This window comes from Pteropus medius, unplaced genomic scaffold (assembly GCF_902729225.1).
Source record: "Pteropus medius unplaced genomic scaffold, Ma_sr-lr_union100, whole genome shotgun sequence".
Lineage (NCBI taxonomy): Eukaryota > Metazoa > Chordata > Mammalia > Chiroptera > Pteropodidae > Pteropus > Pteropus medius.
Window position 1 is genome coordinate 2,671,383 of NW_024352949.1, and position 13,340 is coordinate 2,684,722.

The window sequence follows — 13,340 nt, forward strand, 5'->3', positions numbered from 1 at the left end:
TTTTCATCATCCCAACTGAAAGTCTGTAGTAATTAAACAATAACTCCCCATTTCCCCACTCCAATCCACCATTTTCTTTCTGTCTCTAGGAATATGACTGTTATGGATACCTCATATAATAAATAAGATTTCAGTATATCATTTTATGAAAATTTTTTCTTGGATAAGATTATCTGAGTATTGATGATGAAGGGGATCAAAAAGTTTTGCCACTGTAAAACTGACTTTTGGGATATTTTGATTTTCTGTTATTAATCTGTTATTAATTTGAGTACTAACTCAGCTACAAAAATGTAGAAGGTAGGAGGGAAAATGTTATTTCGTTTTGTTTTGTTGCTCTAACAATAACAGCATTTCTATTATCTAGGAATCATATTGAACAGAAATGGAACTTTTATGTTAAAAGAGAAATGAAAAAAATATAAGCTATCCCTTTCTAATTACCATTAAAACAGAAAAAAAAAAAAGAAAAAAAAAATGAAAGCTAAATAATTATACCAAAATTGGTTCTACACTCTTTTGAAGAAAGTAGAATTCTTCAGTTCTTGGTATAGAATTTTCAAGGTCTGAAGTGTCACATAAGCTAGATATAGTCTTCTACACAGAATTCTTCCTTTAAGTCTCATAGCTTCTCAGTTAAGCTATTGTTATGATGCTTTAACAGAAATTTTCTGCTTTAGCAGTCTCTTACAAAAGAGATTAAATGGAAATTGTAGAGAAGTACAGAGACAAAAAAAGCTGCACAGAAGGGTGTTTCTCAGCAAGCAACAGGCATAGGGGCTTTCCAGGGTAATATTTTGGAGGTAGGAGAGTAATCTATTAGGAAGAAACAGTAAACAAGTTGCAAATCTATGAGAATCTTATGAATCTACTGCTCTGCAGAGGAATAGAAACAAATGAAACCAGAGTAGCTATAAAATGAGAATGTAATAAATGGATTGAATATGATGATAATCCTTTTTCTTTTTGTTTTCCTTTATATGAGCAATATGGCAAAATGCCAATTTAAGGTATTATCACAACTTATTTGTTACTTATATTTAGGAGAATGAGATGTTTTCCTAAGCATACATTTAGTGTTATCTTAGATCACATTGTTGGCTTTGTTACATTTAAGCTTACATTACCCTCATTTGGGCTTATCTACATGAAATAACACATATTTTATACATCACTTTCCAAAATATACACTCTGGTTTACGTAATTTCATATTTGGAGGCATAAAGTTGTTTTTTATTAAAAATAATTTTAATAGTTAATTTTAAAAGTATTTAAATAACTAGAAGACAAAGACAGGAGGTTAATAAATACATTATCAGTAAGTTTTTGCTATGAACTGTGTAAATATAAACATTTTAGGTAAAAAGCAGAATGATGAGATGACTGGATATATCTTTTTTTTTTCATTTTAGCCCATATAAACTGTTCATTTTAGCCAAATGTATGTATATATGTATATATATATATATACACACACACACACACACACACACACACACACACATACACAAATATTATATATATGTAATATTTGTGTATGTATATATAATATTTATAATATTTATAATATTTATAATATTTGTGTATGTATATATATACATATATATATGTATTATATATACATATATGTATATATGTAATATATATACATACACAAATATTATAAGCCAAAACGCATCAATCTAGTCACTTCATAAAAGTCATATGGTTTTAATCTTCCTTGGTGTTCTCTTTTTAAAGATTACACTGCTACATTTAAGAAACATTCACTAATGATTAATTCAGCCAAGCTTGGCATGGTTCTGCAGATAAAACTAATGTAGGAAAGAGACAAAAGAACTAAAATGTTAAATAAAGCTATATCAGAGATTGCAACATGCTGATCAGCCCTGCAGCCAGGACAGGGGGACAACTGCAGAATGAAGAGATTTTTGCCGGAATTGCTAACAAACCATTTCCCCACACCCACACAATAAAGGAAAAATGGGAAAACAGTCCTAAAGTGGTGCCCTACACAAAATAAGTCATTCATTCCCTATGGGTAAAATCATATGGAACTAATGGATAGAAGGCTGATAATTGCCAGCGGGCCTTTCACACTCTATATTCTTACTTTTTCAAGCTAAATACTCTTATCTTTTCTCATTGTATGCTCATATCATCAAAGGAAAATGAGTAAACAAAGTCTTTAAACTATCATTCACAGAAACTAAAAAGTGATATATAAACTGAATTCCCCCCAAATTTGGAATTCCTCTCAGTGTCTTTCTTTGAGTCCTCCTCAGTGTCTTTACTCTGTTCCTCTCACTGTCCTCTCTCTATTGTCTCTTTTCCTCTGAGTCTCCTTTAGGTTCTCTCACTGTCTGCCTCTGAGAGGAGACCATACTCTTTCTGACTATGGAGCGTTACCCCTTCTCCTTTTGACTCCAACTTTGGCCTGTGCTCGAATTCTTTCTCGTGCTCAGACAAGAACCTTTTTCTCTCCGTGCAGGACTTGAGTTTTCCCAGCTCAGAGTAATTTGCCCTGTGCTATATCAAAACCATACTGGCTAAGGTCAGAGAGTTAAAAACTATTTAAGTTAGCAACAATTAATATCATCAATTGACTTGCTTCTAGATTTATATTAATAGTTTTGAGTAAAATAATATATTAAATTTTTAAATTCTAAATTTCTTTCTTTAGTATGGATAATGAAGCACTTTAGATCTTTTTTGTTTGCTTGTTTGTTTGTTCTAATTTCCTCTCCACATTGGGTAAAATAAACTATAGCTAAAGATCTAGATGAACTGTTTTGCCTGATTTAGCATGATCACCTAAGAAAAATACTATTTTCCCCAGTAACGCTATGGAGCTCTTCTCCGTTCTCTGCTTTCAAGAACTATGAAGGATCTGGGATTTTACCTTACTTATAAGTTAAGCCTGTGAAGGGGACCAAAGTTTTGCCACCCTAAAGCTATCTTTTGTGATATGGATTTTAAGCTGGTTATTGAGAAACAAAAGATTCAGAAAGAAACTTTGACCCTGCCTCTTTCCTGTTGAAGAGATTTAGATAGAAAAACCTACTCTATGTTTTCCTTAGCCTAATATGGATGAAATATGGTAGATAGGAAGATGCCAAGCATATGCCTGGTAGTTAGATCACTCCCTGTGTCCCACTGATGCAAGATTTTGCCTGCCATGTGTGTTCTGCTCTTCCTCAATTACCTGTAATTTGCCTAGTTTTGGTTTTGAAATCTAAGCTATCTTTTCCTCCTTTTCTCTTTTGTCAGATATTACACACGCGTGCGTGCACGCGCGCACACACACACACACACCCCCTTAATTTTACATTACTATCTTTGGAATTTTCATGCTTATGTGAATTCCCCATGTACACGTATTAAAATATTTATGTTCTCTTATTAATCTGTCTGGTAATCTAAGTATTAAGCCAGGTAGAAGAACTTAGAAGGTAAAAAATATATATATTTTTTTAGCCTTCACATCTGCCATAGTTTAACATATGTTGAGAAGAAACAGAAGACTCAAGAGTTGGAGACAGCAGACTATTCATGACACAGAAAGCAGAATGAGTTTCATGGTCACATCAATTTCTCTTGTCCCTCAAGTCCCATGGGAATGATACACAGGTAGATACTGTACACAGAGTGGGTTTTTGTGACAGTAACTTAACACTGAGCTTAGAAAATCTCTAATTTTATAAAGGCTGCAAGCAAACCTACTCAACTTTTGCCCCATAGGGAGACATTGTCTTTATTACCTTGGTCAGAAAACAAAACAAAACAAAACATAAAAACTTTACTCTTCTCTAGGAAAAGGCAGTAATTACCTCTCTCTTCCAGGGTGGTTTGCTATACAAACATTTTTGAAAAGGTAGCACAAGACAGATAATGTCATAAACATATAGAAATTCCATAAAGAATCCCTTATATCAGAATGACAGTTTCCTTTTGATATTATTTTAAACCAAAGGGGGGGTGAAATTAGGAAGAAAAAAAATCAAAATAAGACATGAAAATGTTAATGTTATAACATGACTATGTTATACTATGTTATAATTTTTGAATCACTATGTTATACTATGTTATAATTTTTAAACACAAAAATTCATACTCATGAGTATTTCTATAATACTTCTGATCTAAAAGGATTACCATTCTAAAGAGTTTCGGATTTAATATGAGGCCCTGAAGTAAATTAAATGCTCATGCTCAATCTTTTCTATCCCATACCATTACTTATTCATTGTATAAATATTCAAAAAATAAAGCATATGAATGTGCTTATATTTGTCTCTAAACTGAAGTAGTACTTTAGATGTAAAATAACAATTATATTTAAGATTTTCCACTTAATTCTTCAAAAATATTTGTTGAAATGTTAAAAATACAGTAAGATTTCTTTACAAAAAAATTCTCTAAGCACAATATATGCAGATAAAACACTAAATATCTAATACAGTAAACAAAATTTTCTTTACTCACATGAAATAGTAATGAATTTCAAATTTAATATATATACATTAAAGTTGAAATTCTCAGCACTCATACAATTTTTAAAAATGTTTTGGTTTCAAAGATGGAGGAGTAGGTAAACACTGTGATTACCTCCTTCTAGATCACATCAAAATTACAATTAAACTACAGAACTGCCATCATTGAGAAATACCTGAAGTCTAGCTGAACAGACATCTTACAACGAAATACATACACAAAAAGCTACCTCAACTGGTAGAAGCCTTGGAGAAGAGGAACCAGCTGGTCTCACGTCTGTATGTGGTGGTTAAAAATTGGGAGGAATATCTGAACTGTGGAATCCCCTCTCCCAGAATAGCAAGAGGTCTTGGCCCCACACCAGGCTCCTCAGCCCAGGATTCCAGTGTTGGGAAGAGAAGTCTCCACAACATCTGGCTATAAAAATTGTGGCTGAGTGAGACAAATAGTGGCAGGAGTGACAGATGTTCCTCTCTAAGGGCCCATGTGCTGACTTACTGGCAGACTCATTCACTCGGCTCTTCAGGACTAGAGCATCACCTCAGGGGAGCCAGGGACATATAGGGAGAAACTGAATTGTCTGGCTTTAGGATGAAGGCTGGAGGAGCAGCTATCTTTCAGACAGAAGTGCTGGCAGAAGCCACTGCTTCTTTGTTGAGCCCTCCTCACTCCCAGCTTGCAGACATAGGTGGCTGCCATAACTGAGTGTTCATCAGTTTGACTAAGACATACACAACTTGCAGACCCAGTGGCTTTCTTATACAAATAGTCTGTCTTGACTCATGCTGTGGGCTTTCCTAAAATCTCTTGAAGATTCACAAAATCTCAAAAGCAGCATTTGGTTTCAGCCTTAGCACAGCTCTTGGTGAGTGGCCTCAAGCCTGGCACTACTGTCATCAGGCCTTGGTTCATGGCTTGGCCTTTTGAGGCACCTCCAAGCCCTGTGCAAGTGGCAGCCATCTATAAATTGCTTGGTGGCTTATTCCAGGTGGCCTCAGGCAGGGCACAGGCTACGGATGAACTAGGCATGTGGCAGGGGTTCTTCCAGGAGGCCGTGGGGCCAGCATACTAAGTCACTGGCTTCTGATGAAGCCAGAGCATTACCCAGAGCCAAATCTGAGGATGACTCACTCAAAGGGAAGATTAACAGGCACCAGAGACCTGAAAAATTGAATCCTGCTCTGAAGGATCAGTTCCTACACAACAACTCCTCTGCTAGAGTCATGGCCAGTTCTCACAACCAGTTAGCCAGAGAGTCAATTCCTCCCACTGTCATGCAAACAGTAACTAAGGCTAAACTTCAACAAGAGGGCAGACACGACCCATACAAGGGACTCACTTGGATAACAAGGTTCAGGTGACCATAGATACTGCACCTCTGGGTCCCACAGGACATCTACTATGTAGGGTCACTCTATTAAAAAAAAGGGAGACAGAACAACTCTAATTAATACATAGAAACAAACACATAATGGCAGCTGAAATAAGGAGACAAAGAAATATGCTCAAATGAAAGAACAGAACAAAACTCCAGAAAAAAAAATGGAGACAAGCAAGCTACCAAATGCAGAGTTCAAAATTCTGGTTATAAGGATGCTCAATAAACTGAGAGGAAGAAAAGATTAATTCAGTGAAAAGTTTAACAAAGAGGCAGAAAACATAAAAATGGAGACGGAAAATATATATATAAAAAAAAAGACGAAGAATACAATAACTAAATTAGACTATATTAGAGGGAATCAACAGTAGGTTAGATGAAACAGAGGATTGGATCAGTGATTTAGAAGATAAAGTAGCAGAAAATACCCAATCAAAACAACCACAAGAAAAAAAATCAAAATAATAATAATAATAATAATAATAATAATAAGGCTAGTTTAAGGAGCCCCTGGAACAACATCGAGAGTACTAACATTTGCATCCTAGGGGAACCAGAAAGAGAAGAGAGGGTAAAAGGAATTGAAAACCTATTTGAAAAAATAATGACAGAAAACTTTCTTAACATGGAGAAGGAAATAGATAAACAAGGTTGGTAAGCGGAGAGATTCTCAAATAAGATGAATCCAAGAGGTCCACAGCAAGACACATCATAATTAAAATACCAAAGGTTAAAGACAAAGAGAAAATCTTAAAAGCACCAAAAGAAAAGCAATTAGTTACCTATAAAAGAGCTCTAATAAGATTGTCAGCTGATTTCTGAACAGAAATGTTACAGGTTAGAAGGAATTGGCACAAAATATTCAAAGTGATGAAAAGAAAAGACCACAACTAAGACTATTCTACCCAGTAAATCTTCCCAGATAAGAAAAAGCTAAAGGAGTTTATCACCACCAAACATGTATTACAAGAAATGTTAGGGGGACTTCTTTAAGAGAAGAAGAAAAAAAGATCAAAAATACAAATAATAAAATAACAACAACTGTGTATCTATCAATCATTACTTTAAATGTAAATGGATTGAATGCTCTAATCAAAAGGTAGTATGGACAAATGGATAAGAAAACAAGACCTTTACATATATTGCATACAAAAGACTCAATCAGATCAAAAGACACACACAAACTTAAAGGAATGGAAAAAGATATTTCATGAAAATGGAAACAAACAAACAAAAAAGCTGGGGTGACAATACTTATACCAGATAAAATGGACTTCAAAACAAAGGTTATATCAAGAGACAAAGAAGCACCCAGAAATCTCTGTTCTGGGTATATTATATTCGAAGAAATCCAGAACACAACTTAGAAGGGACATGTGAATCCATATGTTCATTGCAATATTATTAACAATAGCTAAGATATTGAAGTAATCTGTGTGTCCAATAATGGATGAACAAATAGAGGTGGTATATATATAGAATAAAAAATTATCCGCCCTAAAAAAAAAAAAAAAAATCTTGCCTTCTGCAATAATACAGATGGATTTAGAGGGTATTGTGGTAAGTGGAGTAAGTCAGACAAAGACAAATATTACATGATTTTACTTGCATGTGGAATCTAAAGAACAAAATAAACAAATAAAATAGAAACAGAATCATAGATACAGAGAACATTTTGATGATGGTTGCCAGATGGGAGATGGGTTAATGGGAAAGGTAAAAGGAAAAACAGATAAAGAAATACAGATTGGCAGTTGCAAAATAGTCATGGGGATATAAAGTATAGTAATGTGAATATAGGCAATAATATAAAAACAGTAAATAAAAAGTTAAATAAATAAATAAATAAATAAATAAATTTCGTCAGTTTTATTTGTTATTATAATTACATTAGTTGATTCATGTTGTGGTCATTAAAATTAGATTTTTTTTTAAAACTCATACTTATTTTTACTTGGCGCATTTGTTATTTGGCTACAAAAAGCTCTTTTTTCTTTGTTAATAATGAAATAACATGAAAATTAAAAGAAAAAATGAAATTGGTAAAATGAAGAACACCAAGAGACAGACGAGACACTCTCTGCCACCATAGTTGGTCAGGAATGAAAGAGGGCTCTCTGTCAAGCTACAAGCATGCAGGTCTCCGTGGGCATTACTGACAGAAAAGAAGGCATTTCACCACAAATGGAGTCAGAGTATGGTACAAAAGAACGTCTCTCAAAAGAGGTTTTCTAACACAGACACAAGGATGATGAGCTGGTCCTCCTGGACGTGGACCTCACAGTAAGTCAGGAAGTCGGCGGCTGCTGGAACACTTTCACCTTGTCTATGCAGGCTTCCATCTTCAACTGCTTCACAGCCCTCCTGGCCTGGGAGATGCTGGTGGTGCTGTTACTGGACAGGCCCTCCTTCATCCTGTGGCATTACTGAAGAAGAGGTCTGGAAATAGGCCTGAGTAGGAGATAAGCTGGTGTGTGGTCAAATGAGAGGCTGATTCGGGGCTCCTGCTTTGAGGCTCACCTGACACAGAGCAGAACAGGTTCCCCTGAGGCCACAGTTTACCGGGCCTCACCTGATGGCCTTCCCCAACCTGCACACCTCCCCCGGCTTGCAAGTCCCAGCTCCAGCCAGACTTGTAATGAACTCAGGAGAGGGGGATCTTAGGAAGAGCACACTGGGTCTAAACAATGCTGGAACCTGCTGGTCACCAGTCACTAAGTAACTGCCCTTTCTATCTGACCCCTCATGGCAACTAGATTGAAGTAGGCAGGTCCCTGCTCAGAGGAGGGAAAGGCAGCTGACTGATTTTGTGGCTGGGTCAGTGTACTGGTTTCCTAGGGCTGCTGTGACAAGTTATTACAAACTTGGTGACTTAAATTCTGGTATTATTTATTCTCACAGTTCTAGGGGCTATAAGTTCAAAAATCAAAATGTCAGCAGGGCAATGTTCCTTTTGAAGGGTCTAGGGCAGGGTCCTTCCTCTCCATTTTCTAGCATCTGGGAGTTCCCTGGGCATTCCTGGGCTTGTAGAGGCATCTCTTCAATCTCTGCTTCCATCTTCACCTCACATCTGTTCTCTGTGTCTCTCTGTGTCCTCTTTTTGTCCTATAAGGTCCCCAATCTTGGGGGTTGAGACCTGCTCTAATCCAATATGACCTCTCCTTAACTGAGTACATCTGCAAAGATTTGATTTCTAGATAGTCACATTCTGACTAAGAAATGCCTCTCTGAGAATGGTATGGTATTTCATGGTTGTGTGAAAGAAATTTATCTTAGTGTGACTGGAACATGGACTGAGAAGCAGTCTATGCAACAGAATTAGTAACTTATACCCATTTCAATTTCCTCATTTTACAAATGAAACAACTGAGGTCCAGTCAGTTATTTTTCCAAAGACATTAAACAGCTAATTAGTAGAGAAAATATGATAAAAACCCCAAATCAATCAATTAGTCAGTCAATGAATCATTTACTCATTTATCTAACCCTTACTATGTCAAGAATTGCACTGAAGAAACAAGGACATGATTCAAACATGCTTTCTGCCCTGTACTCAGTGTGGGAGACAGAACTGACAGCAGCATATGCAATGATCACAGAAGTCCGCAAACAGTAGAGGGGTCAAAAAGAAGATGACTGATTCTTCTTGGGGTGGGATAAGAGAAAAGTGAGAAGAGTATCGTACTTAATCTGAACTTGGAAAGGTAAGTAGGAACTCACCAGGCAGAGAGAAAGGGAGTTCCAGGCACAGGGAACAGCATCTACAAAGACGGAAAAAAAAAAAACTGAACAAGACTGGCATGCACAATAAACTCTGCATAGTTCTTTATTCCTGGAGCTCATGAGGACAGATCAGGGAGGGCCTCAAATGCTATGCCAAGGGGGTGAGACTTATATCAAATAGACAGTTGTAATCAACTGAATGACAAGGGTCAGGGGGAGGGAAGTTGCCCAGGGAGATGACGCTACATCATATATCATGCTTAAAAAAAGAAAAAGTGGGGCGGGTTTGCAAGGTATTCAATGGATTCACATGGGGAAGGTTGAACTTAAGGTGCCTTTAGGACACTGAAAACAACATGCCCAGCAGACAGGTGGACCAACAGATTGGAGCTTGGAAGTGAGTTTGTGCTAGAGATGGAGACTACAAATCGCGACTTGTGTGGGGCAGCAGAAGTCTCATTCATGGAAAGATAGGGAGAACAAGAGTTGAAGGCTGGGCTAGCTGAGAGCCTTACTCAAAGCAGCAAGTCGGGAGCTGGGCAGAAGAAGGGGGCACCATGCTCATCTCTGGTCTGTTTCTCTGCTCTTCAGTCTGCATTTTCAGATTTGTACAAGCAAGATTCCAGTGACAATAAAACCAATAAATAATTCTTTAAAGACCAAATGGCACAAAATTTCTAGGATTGTGTCTGAGACTTCGAAAAGTAAAATTTTACAAAATGAAGACGTGACAGATGAGCTACTATGTCATCATTAACATCAACTATTATGTAGTTTGTTTGAAGAGTGTTATCTTAAGTGAGGCTGTTGGTCATTATCTTAAGTGAGGCATTGGCCATTACCATAACATTCTTCTACAGAGATCATGATACCTATAAGCCTGTTCTGTGAATTATCTCAACTATACACACCGCACAGCACACACCATGTAGTCAAAACAACAGCACAAATGTAGTGAGCCATGAGCTTTGATGTGTGAAAATGCATTCATGCCATTCAGCTAACCCCTAGTCGGATCCCTTCATCCCGTCAGCATAGTTATTCAGTCACCTTGCATAGATTTAGGTGCAGCCCCAATGTCAGAGCAAAACCAGTGGCCACCAGGAGTCCAGACACACTGCCTCTCCCTGGATGGTCTCTCCTGCCCTACGCGGGGCCACCTTCATGACTCCCACAAATGTGGGTGGTCCTCTCTGATGTGGGCTTCCAATGCCATGGCTTATCCATGGTCTTCTGGGAAACAGCAGTCTCAGCAGACAGACCTAGCAGTCCAACTAAGATGAAGTGTAAAATTAGATAATTTTTAAATATATATATATTTTTTTATTTTTCATTTATAGTTGACATACAATATTATATTAGTTTCAGGTGTATAACATAGTGATTATACAGTTATATGACTTATGAAATGACCGTACTAATAAGCCTAGTACCCATCTGACACCACACACTGTTATTACAATATTATTGGCTATATTTCCTATGCCATACTTTATAACCCTGTGACCATTTTTATAACTGGTAATTTCCACATCTTAATCCCTTTACCTTTTATACCCATCCCCCAACCCTTCTCCATCTGGTAGCTGTCAAAATGTTCTCTATAACTCTAAGTTTGTTTCTGTTTTGTCTGTTTATTTTGTTCTTTAGATTCCACATGTAAGTGAAATCATATGGTATTGGCCTCTCTCTATGACTTATTTCACTTAGCATAAAACCCCCTAAGTTCCTCCATGTTATTTCAGAAGGTAAGATTTCATTTTTTTATGGGAACCTGATGTGGGATGGCATTCAGCAGGGGACCTCCACAGTCAAGATATCGCTCTCATTTTTTAACTGCCACACCATGTGTGCGAGACCTGCTCATTCTGAGTCCCAACTCTTCTACTAGTGTCCACATGGTTTCTTTATATCCTTAGTCGTAGGACTTTTGTTCAGCTAGTATTCAGGTGTTTCTCTATGATGGTTGTTCTGTAGTTTAGTTATAATTTTGATTTCATAGGTAGATTTTTTTAAATGTTCTAAAACATATTATTATTATACTGAAAAGTTGTCCCAAAATATTCTCCAAGAATATGAGTACATTATTAGAAATAGAAAGCGTTTTCAATATGTTTGAGATATAATCTATTTCTTGCATTTTTCAGGCATTGAAATATATTTCCACCCAAATTCTAATTTAGGAAGAAATTCTTTCAGAAATATTCAAAGTGTAAGTTATGTGTAAGTTGAAAATTCTGAAGTTTTTACAATTTATTTACTTTTTAAATGTAATCTGAAAGCCAAACTTCTTATTGTTGGAAATAAGTTTTATTTACAATCTTCTTGCCTTAAATTTCAACTGTATTTATTATAAGTGCTTCAGCTGCATGACTCATTGTGCCGTTTTCAGGAGGCTCTGTGCAATTCTCTTTTTAAGGATAGATTCATAGAACTAGATAGAGCTGCATGAATTTCACTTTGCCATTCATAATAACTGGCTACAGGAAACTGAAATAGCCTTATCTACAAATCCTGTGAGCCATTCTTTCTAGTGTCATAGTGGCCTCATCCCTTTGCCATCAACCAACAAGACTGCCATCTGCTCAGAGTATAAAGTTCTGACTCGTTCTGGCTGAGATTCACACCTCTGACTGAAGTGAGAGGGCTTTGCAGCTTAGGGTAGAGAAATTTTGCCCCTGGTTATGGTGACCTTGACTTATGAGAGTTTCAAATTCTGTGTTTGAATCAAGAGTTCAAGGACTTGCACTGGAAAAGAAAATAACTCAACCCTATATCATACAGATAACATTTTTTTACAGACACCACTTGGCGCTCTGGAGTAGGACACATGAGTAAGTTATTTCTATGTCCTTTAGGTTTAATGAAGATGCCCTATGAACTTCTTGCTTACTCACCTAGGAGTCATAGTGAGTTTCCTGAATATGAAAGCCCCAATGGCTGCAATGAATTCTCAGAATCCCTTCAGTGGAAACAGAGATCAGGCTTACTCTATATATTAGTATATTGAGTTGATTTTCTAAGTTATTTGAGTTCTCCATATCCTTTATTGGGAAGAAACTTCATGTAAATGCATAATAACATTATGAAAGTCAATTTTAATTTTTTTCTCTAACAAATATAATTCTTATTTATACAGCTATTTATTCACACATTCATTTTCATTCTCATCCTCCTGTATATATTTCACTGGTTAATTGAAAACAGCATGGATTCACTGTAGCATAATATCATTTTACCACTTAAGCCATATCAGCTGTTCTGTAAGGGAAAGCTATGCATCCTGTCATCAGTAGATTGTAAACTCACTAGGTTAGACAGATGTCTTCTCTTCAGTCTGTCTTAGCAAAGTGTCAGCAAAAGGTCTGCAAAAATGTTGACCAAAAACATTTACTAAATGAGTATTGAATAAAGGGATGAAGAAATACAATAAATGAATATCAGAAGGAGTTGTTCTAGACAATTAGAATTTCACACAACATTGCAGCTATTTAAATATGAGGCGTACTACACAGACAAATTTTGGTAATTAAGATTTTTAAAACTTTGAGATCTGAAAGTATGCTATTATCACAACTTTGGAAAACACCAGAAGACATAGAACAATTTTAGTTTTTATATACATATATCTTCATGAAATTTCTGTGGTGTATAATTCTATATTTTTCTATATATATGATAAGCAAAAGAGAAGAACGAGTAGAAAGGAGGACAAGGAGAGGAAGAAGAAGAGAAAAAGCAACA

At 36.3% G+C, this 13,340-nt stretch overlaps 1 pseudogene; it reads right to left on the bottom strand.

The window, feature by feature from the left end:
- Window positions 1-8,063: 8,063 nt before the first annotated feature.
- Window positions 8,064-8,287, bottom strand: LOC120592723 (guanine nucleotide-binding protein G(I)/G(S)/G(O) subunit gamma-4-like; annotated as a pseudogene).
- Between the last annotated feature and the right edge of the window lie 5,053 nt (window positions 8,288-13,340).